This window comes from Mauremys mutica, chromosome 25, assembly GCF_020497125.1.
Source record: "Mauremys mutica isolate MM-2020 ecotype Southern chromosome 25, ASM2049712v1, whole genome shotgun sequence".
NCBI lineage: Eukaryota > Metazoa > Chordata > Testudines > Geoemydidae > Mauremys > Mauremys mutica.
Genome location: NC_059096.1, coordinates 14,022,521 through 14,038,471, shown reverse-complemented (window position 1 = coordinate 14,038,471; position 15,951 = coordinate 14,022,521). Strand labels below are relative to the sequence as shown.

The window sequence follows — 15,951 nt, the reverse complement described above, 5'->3', positions numbered from 1 at the left end:
TCCTGCTGCTGCCCAGGATCATGCTGCAGATTCAAACGGTCGCTTCATTTTCCAGTGAATTCCATCCCCATTGGATTTGATCTTGGGGCACATGCTGAAAAGAGTCCCAACAGAGGCCTGAGAGGGCCACGGAGCTGCATGTCTGGTGCAAGGAAAACCGTGGTAGGGAAGGCAAGGCAAGGCTGGCTGAGACAAGCATCCTTCAATCATTTCACAGAGGCGACAGAGCAGTGACTTCAGTCACTGCTGATCTGGACTATATTTGAAGTGGTGACTTGGAGACGAAAGGCTCTGTCTCCCAGCACCCACCCAGGAGCCAGCCCGCCCTCTATTTACGTCTCCCTCCTATGATATGAAGCAGCCCGTTCCATGATGGCCCTACGGACATGTTCCCATTTTTTTCTGATCTCAGTCTTCTAAAAAAACAGACACACACAAGTTTTAGGCTCTTTGAACCATGACATTTTAAAAACTAACACACTTGAGACAACAAACAACTTTAACTTAATCTTGGGGTTAAAAATAGTGCACAGAGACAAATCAAACCATTACTCAGCACTTCAGCCCATGGGCTGGTGCAGCACACACACAAACATACGCAGCCTTTATAGTAACGAACAGCAGGTCCGAAACAGCCTCTGCACTCCAGAGACTTCTCTAGTTACTGGCCAGCAACATCACCGAGACTTGGCTGGATAATTAAAGCCAAGTGTGACCGCTGGGAGAGCTTCTCTGTGTTTATTTGGGTGGCTTGTCCTCTCCAAAACAATTGCTATAAACACAAGAGCTAAAAATAATTTCCGAGCCACAATGGGAATCATTTAGGTTTTAAACATGTGCTTTTTGAAATGGAGTTGGTCTAAAGAGATCACAGGGTTTTAATTCTGCCTGTGCCTCTAGACATCCGGGCCCTGAGTCAGCAAGGCATGTGAGCAGCAATACAGAGTCTCAAACTAGGCACATGCTTAAATACCCTGCTGAACAGGGGTCTTGGCTATCAGGATTTAAGACTGTCATTCCCAATGTTTCAGCCGAGTGTTGCGCACCCTGCACTCCCATTGTGTCTGATAGGAGCAGCGGGGGCACAGCTCCGCTCAGGATCAGGCCCTAAATCAGAACCAAGTCAAGAAGATCCCGGAAGCAACAGAAAACAAGCCCTTGAAAGAAAGGAAGACAGGCTCACACTGCGCTCAGGCCTGTGCTGGAGACACACGAGGGGGTAATGGCAGGCAGGGGGCTCTGCCCGCTTCTCTAAGTGACATGGAAAGTCCCATTTAAACTATCCAACTACCAGGAGGCAAGATCTGGTTACAGTGCAGCAGCAAACCCCACACATGCTTTGGTCTTGCAGTGCATGGAACAAGCCCAGGAAAAGCCTAAACGCTGCTTGGGGATTTGTCTAAGCCATGTTTTGGCTCCATTGTATGCTGCAAAGCTGAACCATGCTTGAACTGTGTCTGGGGACTCCAGGCCACACGCCTGAACTCCCCCCGGGGTAACTGGCACCTACCGAAAGGGTTAGTCCGTGCGGTGTTGGGCTGGCGAGAGTCTCAGGGTGATAAAATTCTGTCCACACTAGTTAAGGAATTTCTGCTGTCTGTGATCCCAGCATGGCCAGGGCCTTTACCGAGTCTTCTCTAGACCCTAACATACTCCGGGGTCCCCTGAGATTTACAGGAAGGGGGGGACACGTGAGTAACGTTTGCATCCTCTAATGGGGGGGGGTGAGTATCTGGTCATTTAAAAAGCTGCAGACGGGGATTTCCAAAGGAGATCTGGCAAGTTAGGGGCCAAGCTTCATGGGATCTGGGCACCTAACTCCCTTGGCAAGCCCCAGCCTGGATCCCAGATTTCAGGGCGCCACTGAAGGAGAGGAAAGTGTCAAAGGCCTGCAGCCTCTGAGAAAAGCCGGGGCAGTCTGCACACCAACGACGACGACGAGACGTCTAAAAGCACCGGCCCTTTCGCTCTTACCAGCCGCGGGGTCTCAGCTCAGAGAGCTCGACGGCAAACTCCAGCTGCTTCACCCTGCTCTGCTCCCACTGCAGCTTCTTGATGGCTTCCTCCATCCTGGAGAGGCCTCCCTCCAGCCCCGGGCACGCCCCGACCAGCCTCCTTGCTCGGGCTCTCCACCTAGGGTCGCCGGCTTAACGGGCCACCCGAGGTCCTGCCTCCTGCCCCGCCTCTTTCCGCGAGGCCCCACCCCTGCTCCGCCTCCTCCCTTGAGGCCCCGCCCCACTCCACCTCTCCCCCCCAAGCCCCGCCCCTACACGCCACATGCCGCCATGAGGAGCCTGGCCCTGGAGGTGGCGGCTGCTGCTGTGCTGCCTCCTTCCTCCCACTTAGGGTTGCCTCAGATAAAAAACCATGGACGTCAGGGCTAGTCAAATGGCACCCGGACACACAGGCTGAAACCTGGACTGTCTGGGTGAAAACCAGGCGGCTGGCAACCCTATCTCCACGTGGTCTCTCTCGCATATCTCTGGAGGAACTTGCTTTGGTCTCGTCACTTCTGCCCACCCCTCTTTCTCCTCCAGGAAGTCTTCCTGGCTGGTATCATCTGACTTCACTGCAGTTCTCTTGGGGTAAAGGCCAGTCTGAAGATCTGGCTCCTCCTAGTCATGATTCTCCATCAGGAACTGAGTGATGTTGTAAGGAGCCACTGGTTGCCCCTTGGCGAACATCTCTGCCCTCACCCTAGAAGCCCGTTGGCTTTGCTTCTCAACCACCTGCTGCTTCTCCTTCCAGCTGAGCTCAATATGTGGCTTCCAATGCCTCTCCTTCTTGGAGAGCCTTCTCCTGGGCTTCCTCCTACCCTGGCAACCGCCAGCGCTTTCGTTCTCGTTCTGCGGCAAGTCCACCTCCTTCACGGGCCACAGGCCTCCATGGCGAGCCCCAGCCCTAATGGCACCACGTCAGCCATCGACGCCCCTTACGAAAAAGGGGCCTTGGCAGTCTGTGAACTGAGGTTGATAAAAGTGTTACATCACGCAGCCGGAGTCACCCCGGGGGGCCAGCGCTCCCTAGAAACAGAGACAGGAGCAGTTCAGACAGACCTTCGAACACCGGTACGTTCTCATCTGGTCTTGGAAAAGCATGTGCTTGTGTTGCTTTCTGTTTGAAAACAGTACCTCCTAGAGGCAGGTTGGCCTTGTGGACTAGGCACTGGGCTGGGACTCAGGAGACCTGGCTGCAATTCCTGGCTCTGCCACGGGCTCCACGTGTGGCTTGGGCAAGTGACTGAACCTCTCAGCGCCTTTGATCCCCACCTGCATAATGGGGATAGCTGTCCCGTCGATTAGGCTGTGAGCTCCGTAGGCAGGGCCTGTCTCTCACTGCCTGTGCAGCGCCCGGCACGGCTCTGATCCTGGTTTCTCTAGGGTGCTGCTCCCCTGCAAATGCAAAGGTACTGGCGGCTGCAGTGTGTCACAGAGGGGATCCCAGAGACATGGACACGGGGAGGCTGGGCTGCCCCCTTGCTGTTGCAGGGACGGGGATGCTGGCCTGATCCTCTCTTGCCCCTTCAGATCCGAACAGCCCCGTGAAGGTGATGCACGGCACCGCGGAGTTCACGGCCCCGGAAGTGATCGCCTGTGAGCCGGTGGGATTCACCACGGACACGTGGAGCATTGGCGTGATCTGCTACATCCTGTACGTTGCTCCCCGTTAGCAGCCTGTGAGGGAAATCCCGCCTGAGCGAGGAACAGCGTCTTCTCTTGCTCCCCTCCTGCTGGTGCTAAGGTTTGAGGGCTTGGCTTCGCAACCATCTTCAACGCTCCTTTAACAGACGGGTTTGGGGTAATTTCCATCCTTTCTAAAAAGTAAACTGAAAACCCAGAGATTCCATCCTGCAGAGCCATGTGACTCCCCGCCCACACTCCCCCAAGCAGGGCTGGTTGGGACTTGTCTCATTCTCACTTTTAAAATACACCTATAGACACCATCGAGAGCTCTGCGCCGCTGGCCCGGACATTAACAGTTACAGCATAAACCTAGGCCCAGGACTGCTCACGAATCTACTGTCGCGGCCCGCGCCCTCCTCGACAGCCTGAACACACGGGGGAAAAGATGGATGTTGCAGCATAATCTGAAGGGGGGGGGGCTCCGATGGACCTAATGGGGGAGCAAGTTCCAAAGCAAAGAACCCCTGGAAAATGCCCTGCCAGCAGCTCCCCTTCGTTCCTCCCGAGGGAGCAGCAGCTTGGGCACCTCGGCTGCTCCCACTGGTGGAGAGAACATCTCCCAGGCCCCAAAACATTTAGGGCTCTCTAAGGTAAAACTAACACCTTGATGGTCTAAAGAGGGGAGCAGAGTAGGACAAGAAAGGTGACTTTACCCCTGTACACAGCACTGGGGAGACTGGTGCTGGAATGTGGCTACAGGTCCCGCCACAGGTTTAAAAGGAGGCTGAAAAATTGGAGAGGGGGCAGAAAAGAGCCACAAAAATGATTCAAGGGCCCAAGAAAATGCCTTACAGAAGAGATCCCCAAACTGTGGGGCGCACCTCAGAGTGTGGAGGAACATCTGGGGGCGCAGCAGGGCACCACCCAGAGCCTGCCCCGTCCCCGGCCTGGGCCCAGCTCACTGCCGGCCCCATCCCCAGCCTCATGCCACAGCTCGGTGCCAGACCCACACCCAGCTGCAGCTCCAGCCTCGGCCCCATTCCCTCCCCCCTCCCCCAGGCTGCATCTCCACTCCCAGCCCCGGGGAAGCATAGACAGAGGTAAGGGGTGGCGTCACCCTCAAGGGTTTGGGGGCTGCTGGCTTACAGTGGGAGACTTAAAGAGCTCAGTCTGTTCAGCTTCTCAAAAAGATTGAGAGGTGACTTCATCCCTCTATTCCTCTCCCCCTTCCCACAGCTCCTGAGCCCTCTGCATTCAAATCAGGCTGTTTCTTCCTACTCCTGCATACTGCCAGGGCATGAGAGGGCAGGAGAGAGAGTCGCCCTGTCAGGGGGCCTGGCTCCCCAGCAGTCTACAGGTGCAATTGCATGGAAAGTCCTGCTCAGACCCTTCAGCCATAAGCCAGACGCCTGCTCGCAGTGCTCAGGTGCTCTGTGGGAATGGTGCGTGCTCAGACTGAGCTGCGAGGGGATGGAGCATGCTCACTGCAGATGCACTATTTGGAAAACAAATCCCCACTGAGCATGTGCAAACTGCCATTTTTTTCCAGAGGCTTATAATTTGACCATATTTGGGTGGATAATCATAGGGACAGTAAAAGGCACCTCCCTGACACAAGGGCAACCTCTCTGAGAAATTTCAAGTTCCTGCTCCAGAGCACTGAGGCCAGGCACTACAGCTTGGTAATGAAAGAGCGTTAAAGAATTTGCTTCTAACTTAATTCTCAGAAACTGCTGAACCATTTTAATTAATGCCCCTCCCAAAAAACCCCAAACAAATAAAAAATGGCAGAGACTCAACACGGAAAATTTCTGCGGCATTGGTTGAAGTTTGGCAAAGTTATCAGCAACTGAAAACAGGGTCTTATAATGGAAAGCATCAGGCAACCTTTACTATAGGTGTCGCTACCAATGCTGCTGTTAATGAAGATCATAGGCACACACTACTCACCCGGATGCAACTATTTCTCCCTGATCTTAAGGGGACACAGTTTGGACAAGTACAGCCCTGAACTGAGATTCTGTAATCACTTACAAAACCTAAAGTGAAAAGCAATACTTCCATGGTGTTTGGGGCTGTTTTTGTAATTCAAAAGGAGATAGTTAAAACCAAAATGACTTCCACCATTCCCCTGCAGTACTGGTAGCTGAAACATTGCAGCAAATGCTTGTGCATGAGAACCAGGAAGTGAAACTGTTTAGAAACCATAGAATATCAGGGTTGGTTGGAAGGGACCTCTGGAAGTCATCTAGTCCAACCCCCTGCTCAAAGCAGGACCAATCCTCAAACAGATTTTTATCCCAAATGGCCCCCTCAGGGATTGAGCTCACAACCTGGAGTTTAGCAGGCCAATAGCTCAAACCACAGAGTGATCCCTCCCCCTAAACATTTTTTCTTAGGCTATGGCTACACTTGCACTTCAAAGTGCTGCCGCGGCAGCGCTTTGAAGTGCTAAGAGTAGTCAAAGCGCCAGCACTGGGAGAGAGCTCTCCCAGCGCTGTCCGTACTCCACCTCCCTGTGGGGAATAACATACAGCGCTGGGAGCTGGGGCTTTGACCACACTGGTGCTTTGCAGCGCCGCAATTTGCAGCGCTGGAGAGGGTGTGTTTTCACACCCTGCTGCAGCGCTGCAAATTTGCAAGTGTAGCCAAGGCCTTAGAATATCAGGGTTAGAAGGGGCCTCAGGAGGTCATCTAGTCCAACCTCCTGCTCAAAGTAGGACCAATCCTCAAGCAGGCCCAATACCCAGATGCATATTTGCCCCAGGTCCCTATAATGACCCCCTCAGGGATTGAACTCACAACTCTGGGTTTGTAAAAAGCAGCAAAGAGTCTTGTGGCACCTTATAGACTAACAGACGTATTGGAGCATGAGCTTTCGTGGGTGAATACCCACTTCGTCGGTAACCTCTGGGTTTAGCAGGCCAATAACTCAAACCACTGAGCTATCCTTCTCCCCCCCCCATCTATTAAAGCTATGCAATATATAGATATAGATATACGAGGGAAGGGTAGAAGACAATGATTTTCAATAAATAAATAATTAAAAATTGTCCATTTCATTCTGGGCCATTTCCACTCCCCAAATTTTACCTTACACATTTTTACAAAATGGTTGGGCGCGGCTCAGATCAAGTTTAGTTATTAGGGTTTTTTTTCCAGAACACTTGAAATTTCAAAATGTTGCATGTTTCAATGTAAAAACGGACCTTCAGTGGAATGAAGTTTTGAATTTCAAAACTGAGGTTGTTTGCTTTAAAACTGGAATCTTAGAAAGATTCTTAGCATGATGCACTTTGCATCTTTAGGCACCCAAGCACCTTTGAAAATCTGGCTCCTGGTCCATTGTGCCAGCTAGTGCAGGACTGATTTTCCCAATGTATTTTCTCTGGCCAATCTTCTAATGCTATGTTGTTTTTTTAAAAAATGCTTTAGCAAACTATAGGACCAAAAGCTAAGAAATAAAATCAGTTTGCACTGTTTACCACAACAGAGCATGTTTAACACAAAATCTGTGACCAACACACAAAGCTGCAGCAGGGTAAAAGCGTCCCCGCCCCCAAAGTATATTGACATTACTCTGTCACATTGTTCACCAGAATTAAAACTTCCAAAAAGACTGACAATAATGGCACCACATCTGAGGCAGTTTATGATAACCCTGGATCAGCCACCAAGGCTGTTTAGCAGATGGATTATCAAGGCAGGCAACACTGCATCTGGTAACAACAGGAGAAACACTAGGAAAATTTGTGAAATTAAATCACTGCCCCCGGTCTCCTAGTTTCTTTGACCGTCACAGTGCATTCTTCTGCTGTCTGTAAAGGGACCGATCCTGCAGACTGCTCCATAAAGGCAGACCCCTGTGTCCACAAAGGCAGCAGTTTGCAGGATTGGGGCTTAGACTATAAACTCTTTGGAGCAAAAATCATGCCTTCCTTTTTAACGTCTGTACAGCACCAAGCACACTGTCAGTATTTAACAAATGGGCAGAAAAAGAGCACCATTAGTACCTGTCCATTTCTGCTAGGAGAGGGAGACATTTTTCTTTCTCTAAGGCACACCTACATTTGGGAACTTTAACGTTTGCTAGTAACATCTTTAAATAACAGAAAGACATCAAAGAGTTAAGTGCCTGCAGTTTGCAACAAAAGGGAGGGCCTAAGATCCAGCTAAGCTTCCCGCTGCAGGTCTTACTCTGCGGGCAAGGAAAATAGGGATCATCAAACCGTGACGTTCCACACAAGTTTGGGAAAAACACAAAGCGAAATTTTAAATGTCTCATTAAACACATCCCTTCCTCCCAAGAAAAACTGCATCCAAAATGAAATGATTCCCTCCCAAGTGAGCTAGAGAGTCTGCCGTAGGTCTACAAAATAGCAGCCCCAGTTCTGTGCTGTTTTCCAAAATGTGTAAGATCATGTTTCTGTTTTTTTTAAAAGTCACTCCTCAGTCTCTACGACTACTGGCTGGACGGAGCCTTCACAGTTTTGGCTGTTGCAAACTGAGGCAACATTCTCACCACCTCTTTGCTTTTGAGGAGGAAAAATGGCTACAGGCAATTGCAAGCCATACAGCATTAGAAAAAGTCATGCATTTTGCAGATGCGGCTAATTAAAACCATTATGCTTAGTGCATTATTGCATATGTATTTCCTTCAAACAACTACATTCCCAGTGGGGGCAGGCTGCAAACTGAACATGAAAACTTGTGCTTTGTGGATCTGTAACTGTTTGATGGAAATATATTTTTGAAATAGATTTGGGGATTATTTTGAACAAACTGCTTCAAAATGGCAACAAGAAAACTCAAGCATTTTTCTGGTATATTTTAATCAATTCTATCTGGGCAAAAAGGTTTGAGACATTTATTTTGCAGGAAGTAGACTGCAAATTGCTAGGGAACACTGCTGCATTTTTTTCAGAGACGTTTACATCAAATTACATTTGGGGAGTGAGAGGCTGCAGATGGCAAATGGAAACCCCGTGCATTGTGCAGGATTAAAGGATGACATTGGAGGACTCGTCTGGGGGGGGGGGGGGATACTTAGGGGCAATGCCTGCAAATGGCAAGAGGTTAAGTCTTGCATTGTGCAGGTGTATTTAGATGACATGAGGACACTGGAGGAGATGGCAGGGTGTGTGCACTGGGTTATGGGGCTCGCCTGCACACTGCGATGGGGAGGTTAGCACAGGGTTAAGGCGCCTGCAAGGGGACGCATGTGCCCTGTGAGGAGGGGCGAACAGCTGATGGCTGTGTCAGCTCATCACCGGCCCTAACCTATCTGCTGCCCCCCCCGCCAGGTGCAGCCCCACCGCCCCCCTGCCCTTGTCCCCGCCCCCATGGTTGGGAGAAACCGCAGCTCGTCCGCTAGGAGAGAGAAGCGACCGCTGGCCGGAGCGGTGCCTCACGGGATTGATAGTCCCTTCCTGGCCCTACGTCCTATTCAACTTCGCGGGCGCGTTCGCTCACGGTGGACCACAATTCCCACAAGCCCCTGCGGCAGCGCTCTTGGCCTTACGCGCGTTCCCCCGTGAACGCTTTTTCCATTGGTCTGAGGGTCTGCCGCCAATCATCCCGACGGCGAAGGCTGATTGGGCGAGCAGACCGCTCCGACTTGGACTGCCGTAGCCGCCGGGCGAGCGAGGTGGCGGCCATTTTGTGTGGCGGGCTGGGCCGGCCCGGCCCAGGAGCCGGCGGGGCGGGGCGCGGCGCTGGCCGCGGTGAGCGGCGGCTCCCCTCACGGGCCCTCACCCCTGCTAGCGCGGCACGCGGAGCCCCGTGGCCCTGCGCCTCCCTCCGCACAGCGGGAGCCCCGGGGCTCGTCCTGCGCCTCGCAGCCGGACGGGGAGGCGAGCCCAGAGGTCGAGCCCCCGGCGGGCGGGCCGGCCTGGCCTGGCCTCGGGAGGGGGCCGGGCTCGGGGACGCGCCTCCCCACGCGCTTACAGCCCCGCGCGCCCGGGGTCCCGACCTCCGAGGGGGCAGCTCGTGCAACCGGCCGGGTTGACCCCGAGCCTTAAGCGAGACCCCGAAGGGTCGCAGCAGCCGTGGGCCGCCCCTCGCCTCCCCCTCCCCTAGGCTGAACCCAGCCCCCTGTGGGCCGTGTAACGTGCGCAGGGCACAGCCGGGTGCCTGGGGGGCGGTGCACGAACCGGGAGCAGCGCCACGGGGCTTCCCATTCCCCCAGAAGGCCCTAGCCTAGCTCAGCCCTGCTGGGAGGGTCGTGAAAGGCCCTTACAATCCTCGGCCATTGGGCATTTCTTGTCTCCTGGGTTAAGGACACCTGCCAGTCCGTGCCTATTTCAGTAACACATCAAAGAGACGACATGTTTGCGGAGGAAGTAACTAATGCAGTTCTGCTGCTGCATAATCACTTAGCTGAAAAGTACTTAGACTCCAAAGTACAATACAGCTCTCTTCCTTACACTCGTGTTCAAAAGTAATGGCTGATTTGCTAAGACTCCACAGTAGCTTTTAAACTCAAGTGAAACTTGTTTCTTTTGGGTGGATACGGGCTTGGGAGTCGGGAGATGTGAAATCTGGGCCTTACCATTCACTTGTACTTTAATCTTTTGCAATCCTGGGACTTCTGGGCTTCAGTCTCCCTATGTGTAAAAATAGAGGTGATAAAAAAAATCCAGTGTGAATACAACTATTATTTTAATGTGTGGGTTATATTTTTGTAATTGAAAGCCAAATTCAGATCTTTTACCCCAGTGTAAATCTGAAGTAACTTCATTGACTGCAAGAGAGTTACTCCAGATGGACACCGGTGTAAGTGAGCAGAATTTGAACTAGTGTTGGTACTCAAATACAAACATCCATACAGTTACCCAAATACCTGATGATAGAGTTCTCAAAACACAATCCCTGGTGCATGCTTATTTTTAATACTGTATAGAAATTAGAGTAAATAGTTTCTAGGAAAAACTAATTTTTTGAAATTTTACATAATTTTTCTGTTAATTTCTAAATACTTATCTGACTCTGAGATCAGACAATTAATACAAAGTTAGTCTTGTATCAGAAACTAAACGTGGACATAACTGAGAGGAAGATCTAATTTTATTTTGAGTGAACATTTGGTACAATAACTTGCATTTTCCTAGAAAATGTCTATTTTCCATGCTTCTACTGTACTTTATTATACAGTATAATTTTCTAGGCTGGAAAGTGATCCCTGACTATAATCCTTTATTTTATGCATTTAAACCATACCACACCCCAAATTCCCCCAGGGAATTTTCACTTGCTGAACCCAATGGGTCTCATTTAATGTGGCCTCCTCTCTGCTGCTATTGTGAAGTGAGGCAACAGCTGTCAGTGTGCCATTTGTAGAGATTTTTTTAAAAGTACCTGCCTGTCTCAAGGGCTAGGGCTCGACTGGTAACTTTTCAACTAGTTGTTGAAATACCCTGATAAATGAGTGATTAGTTTCATTCCTTTAGCTGTTAGAAAGGAACTGTAGAGACCCAAAATAAGTGAGCAGCGTGTTCCTCATGTGCAAACCTCAAGACAATAGAGGTGGCATGGAAGGCAGTTCTTGAGATGGCACAAACAGGTCCAGCGTCCTGATGAGCAGTGGGAATTGTGACAGTGTGTATGGTAAGTATCTTGATGCATGGGTAATGTCCCAATGCTGTGGTACATGAAAGGTATGGTTCACTTTTTAATGTATTTAACATATACGGATACTGCTTAAAGTGTATGACTGGGGACTAGGGAATCTGGGTTGTATTTCTGACTTTTTCACAGACTCACTGTGCAACTTTGGACAAGCTCCACAAAGGCATTTAGGCTCCTAACTTCCACCGTTGTGGATCTGGGCCTTAGCCACAGTTTCTTCTACCTGTGGAATGAGTATAATGCTGACCTGCCCAACAGTATCATCAGGTATACCCTGAGATTGAGTGCTGCCATTTTACTGAAAACTGTTTTACAAAATGTGCAACAGGAGTGATGAAGGATCTTTTACACTGGGAAGATCAAACTGAGCGGAGACAATTTCCTGCAGAAAATTCCTTGCTTGCATTACTCTGGAGTCAAAGAATATTTTGCTTCCATGCTGTTTCACCAGTTTATATAAAGGTTTGGCTTTTATTAATCATGGCTTACCCCCTTTTCTAACTGTCCAGGTGTATAACCATCTTCCCATATGACTTTTTTTTAATACCCATTTATATTTAATTTAGCTCTGTTTTCATTTAGCTGCAGGTTTATGCTAATGACGGTTTTAAAACCATTTAAAAACCAAACTGAGGCCTGATTTAAATATCAAAAGTTGCTTAACTAAAGGTGTGATTTTTAAATGTATTTAGTTAAACTAGTGCAACTTTGAGTGTCAGCACTCACATTGATTAGTTTAAACTAATCCACACCAGGTTTTGCACTGGTAACTAAATTGATTAAGATAGGGGATTGTGCTCTCAATCAGGGCCCTAGAACTTGCTCCCCTCAGTCCAAAATAGCCCAAATTTGGTGACCTCACCACACTGCTGAAGCCATCTGTTTGATGGGGCTTTTTGGAGAGGACTCAGGGTATGTTCCCAGAGTTATGGGAGCTGGAAGGGAGCTTTTTGTAGATGACCGGCTTACTTAGTTACTTGTCCCTGTCTGTCTGTTTGGTTTTTTAAAGGCTGCTGGGGTATTATTATGTTGCAACATTTAATTGTCAGGGCACGCAGAGTCTTTGTTACTGTTTGGGGGAGGGATAGCTTAGTGGTTTGAGCATTCGCTTGTTAAATCCAGGGTTGAGTTCAATCCTTGAGGGGGCCATTTTGGGAGCTGGGGCAAAAATCTGTCTCGGGATTGGTCTTACTTTGAGTAGGGGGTTGGACTAGATGACCTCCTCCCTTCCAATCCTGATATTCTATTAATCTAAAGAAATGAAGTGTAACTGGTGCAAATTCTGTGTGTAGACAAGACCAAACATTGTTTTCCATTCTGAGTCTCTCCATTGCACTGTATATGAAAAATTGATCCACATTGAGATGAGTGGCTTACAGGGCATACTGCCATGCCATCCTAGTAAAATATATATTCCCTAGAACTCAAGTGTTCTCAGTGATCTAGTAATGATCCCATTTTATGCTTCAGAAACACCTTTTAGTTTTCATTCTTAGCACTGTTAGGGGTATATATGGGTTGAGCATTTCAACACATTTGATACACTGTTCATTGATAAAGAAGCAGTTTTCAGATGATAGCATTACAGTTTCCTCCCTATTCAGATGTTGTTTTTAACCAGTGGTTGCTGTTCTCACTTTTTCCTGAAGGGAATGAGTACACTATTCCAAGGGATGTGTTCCAGAAAGACCTGCAAAGATTGCCCTCTGCCACCACTCTCATTTAGACCTATTAATCCAGGAGGAGAACTCCTGTAGTTCCAGACCACAGGAATGGTTGTTACTCTGATACTTGCCACACTTGTTAAATATAAAGAAAAATGTTATGCAAGTAATTATGGATCTGTTCAATATCAGAATTAAACCCTTTTCTTTTGTATCAGATAGTAACATGGAGTGTATAGTTACTCTTTACAGCATTACAACTAGCAAAATGAATCAGCATCCTGCTGATGCATTGCTCTCCACCCACATTAAAAAGGAGACCAGTTGTAACAGGATTTGATAGTATCTCTTTTTTTATATAATTTTGCATTTCTGGGATCAGCTGTTTCTTCATCTTGTGCCTAAAATAAGAGAAAGTATTCCAACAGTTCTATTTTTAGCAAGTGGAAAAACCTCACAATGAAATAAGTTTAAACATTCTCAGTCCAGAGATCCATTTTTTACAAATCATGTACAAACCTTATTCTCAGGCTCTTGTAATTGGCTGCTATAAAGTTGAAGTATATTTTGATCATCCTGCCTGTTTGTTCTGGCAGGAGCAAACAGAATTGCTGCAAGTGTGTTCCTTTCCAGCAGACCCCAGAGTCATGATGGGTGAGAACTTTGACATGCAGAGTCTCATAAGGCTGAAACCTGTCAGCACTGTTGTTTAACATCTACGTACAACCAGTAGGTAATATTTAGATGACAGTGGCTGCAATGCCAGCAGCATGCCACTGCTATACAGATTTATTTTCTAGTGCAGTCTCCTTGATCTTAGTGAAGTGAAGAAATTGGAGCCTGCATAAAGGATACTTGGTGCAAACAACTAGTTAGAGGGAAACACTTCAAAGAACTGGCAGGCACCACTGCCTTACCCTTTGGGGACATATCTGCCCTCTTCAAGTTAAGCCCATGGTGCCTTAGGTCAAACCATACTTATTAGTGCCTTTGATATAGATTCATAGACTATCAGGGTTGGATGGGACCTCAGGAGGTCATCTAGTCCCACCCCTTGCTCAAAGCAGGACCAATCCCTAGACAGATTTTTGCCCCAGATCCCTAAGTAGCCCCTTCAAGGATTGAGCTCACAACCCTGAGTTTAGATGGCCAATGCTCAAACCATTGCGCTATCCCTGCACCCCCCGTGACATAGCTGCAACCCTCAAAGCACTTACTTTCATCTTTGGCTACCAAGAAGATTGCACCTGTTCCCCTCAGATGATCTGGCCACAGTGGGGCATGTGCTTAGCACTGCCAGTCTGGACTACTCTTCACTCTAGCTGGATCTAGACAAAAAGTTCACAGATGCAGCAGATGCATAATGTAGAGGCCTGGCTCTAGTAGATGAGCCCAAGAGTGTGTATTGCACTGGTGTTCTGCAACTTAAGATGATCTGCCTGTCAGTTACCAGATCTTCTACTGATTGCCAAAGCCCTTTAATGTGAGAGGCCAAGGGGTGGGGGGGGAGAGGAGGTGGAGGGAAGCCTACCTCTCTCTAACCTGCCAACCCTGTTGTGGGGACAGTCTGTCTCTGCAGCATGTTCCATCACCTAGGATTGTCTGATGTGCTGCAGGTTAACAGGTATAAACACAAGAGAGTTGAAGGAAGACTCTTCTAACTGGAAATCTCTCTTAAAAAGTGATTAGAAATAACCCTACTCTCACCTTTCCAGTAAATCACTCCTGAGGTCCCAAAACTCAATCCCATGTGGAAACCACTGATTAAAACAAAACATTGATTTGGAGAATTGCTAACACCTTTGTAAATGTCCTGGAACAGACATTTGTTGAGTGTTTGAACTAGCTTGTGGAAATGTGTGCCAGTGAATGTGGGTTGTAGTATAGTGTAGACTAGACAAGAGAAGTGGTTTTATATTTGGGATAGCCACTGCTGTGACACTTGACTAAACATTTCTTCATATGTAATTACATTTCTCACGTTAATGTTAGAAACTAAGCTTCATGGTGGTATATTACTGTAAGTCAGGGGTAGGCAACCTATGGCATGTGTGCCAAAGGGGGCATGCAAGCTGATTTTCAGTGGCACTCACACTGCCCGGGTCCTGGCCACCGGTCCGGGGGGCTCCCCATTTTAATTTAATTTTAAATGAAGCTTCTTAAACATTTAAAAAGCCTTATTTACTTTATATACAACAATAGTTATATATTAAAGACTTATAGAGACCTTCTAAAAACATTAAAGATGTATTACTGGCATGCAAAACCTTAAATTAGAGTGAATAAATGAAGACTCTGCACACCACTTCTGAAAGGTTGCTGACCCCTGCTATAAGTTGAAGTGCCAATATTAAATGTTGAGGTTACGGTGCAATAATGCACATCTGCTATTTTCCTTCTCATAACCACCATACTGGGTCAGACTTAAAGTCCATCTAGCCCAGTACCCTGTCATCTGACAGTGACCAATACCAGGTGCCCCAGAGGGAATGAACAGAACAGCTAATCACAGAGTGATCCATCCCTTGCCCATTCCCACCGTCTAGCAACCAGAGGCTAAGGCAGGGGTGGGCAAACTTTTTGGCCCAAGGGCCACATCTGGGTGGGGAAATTCCATGCAGGTCTATGAATGTAGGGCTGGGGAACGGTGTGCAGGAAGGGGCTCAGGGCAAGGGGTTGGGGCAGAGGAGGGATGTGGAGTGTATGAGGAGGCTCAGGGAAGGAGGCTGGGGTGCAAAAGGGTGTGGAGTGCAGGAGAGAACTTGGTGCAGGGGGGGCTCAGGGCAGGGGTTGGGGTGCAGGAGAGGTGTGGCAGGGGGTTAGGGTGCAGGCTGTGGCCTGGTGCTGCTTACCTGGAGCCACTCTGGGGTGGCAGCGACACGCAGTGGGGCTAAGACAGGCTCTCTGCCTGCCCCACTCCTGGAAGAGGCCTGCACCATGTGTCTGTGGCCACTGGGGGAGGAGAGACAGAGGGCACAGCATGCTGCCCTCACCTGCAGGTACCTCCCCCAAAGCTCCCATTGGCTGGAAATGGGGAA

General features: G+C 48.9%; 1 long non-coding RNA gene across 2 annotated transcripts; it reads left to right on the top strand.

Moving 5' to 3' along the window:
- Positions 1-9,287: 9,287 nt before the first annotated feature.
- LOC123356357 lies at positions 9,288-13,256 on the top strand. Of its 2 annotated transcripts, XR_006575337.1 has the most exons (4): positions 9,288-9,346; positions 11,072-11,228; positions 11,578-11,711; positions 12,899-13,256. It is a non-coding gene; the product is annotated as an uncharacterized LOC123356357 (long non-coding RNA). The 2 variants fall into 2 exon arrangements; XR_006575336.1 differs by lacking the exon at positions 9,288-9,346 and having other exon boundaries at positions 9,761-11,228; positions 12,899-13,254.
- Positions 13,257-15,951: the final 2,695 nt, after the last annotated feature.